This window comes from Galeopterus variegatus, unplaced genomic scaffold (assembly GCF_000696425.1).
Source record: "Galeopterus variegatus unplaced genomic scaffold, G_variegatus-3.0.2 Scaffold1627, whole genome shotgun sequence".
NCBI lineage: Eukaryota > Metazoa > Chordata > Mammalia > Dermoptera > Cynocephalidae > Galeopterus > Galeopterus variegatus.
Window position 1 is genome coordinate 346,850 of NW_007727738.1, and position 869 is coordinate 347,718.

The window sequence follows — 869 nt, forward strand, 5'->3', positions numbered from 1 at the left end:
ATGTTCAGATCCAGGAAGCTCAAAGATCCCAAAACGTATTCAACCCAAAAAGGCCTTCTCTAAGGCATGTTATAGTCAAATTGGCAAAACTCAAAGAGAGAGAATCTTAAAAGCTGCAAGAGAGAAGTGTCAAATCACTTATAAGGGAGCCCCAATCAGACTAACATCAGACTTTTCATCACAAACCCTAAAAGCCAGAAAGGAATGGGATGATATATTCAAAATACTAAAAGACAGAGATTGCCAGCCAAGAATACTCTACCTGGCAAGGCTATCCTTCTGAAATGAAGGGGAAATAGTATATTTCTCAGACAAACAAAAAGTGCAGGAGTTCACCACCACACAACTACCCTTACAAGAAATTCTCAAGGGAATACTGGGTTTGGTTCCTGAAAAATAACTACCACTGCCATAAAAAACCAAGAAAAATCTAAATCCACTAATATAATAAAAATGGCATTCCTGAAGAGAAAACAAACAAACGAAAAGGCTATCTACAACCCAAGGAACCAACAAATACAGAAAACAAACAGTAAATCAGAAAGACACCTAAGACAACCAAACAAAAATCAATAAAATGCTAGGAATAAGTCAACACTTTTCAATAATGACTCTTAATGTAAAAGGCTTAAATTCCCCAATCAAAAGACACAGACTGGCTGACTGGGTTAAAAAGGAGGACCCAACTATATGCTGCCTTCAAGAGAACCACCTCACCCTTAAAGACTCACATAGACTAAGAGTGAAAGGATGGAAAAAGATTTACCATGCAAACAGGAAAGAAAAACAAGCTGGAGTAGCTATTCTCATATCTGACAAAATAGACTGTAAACTAAAATCCATAAAAAGAGATAATGTGGGACACTACA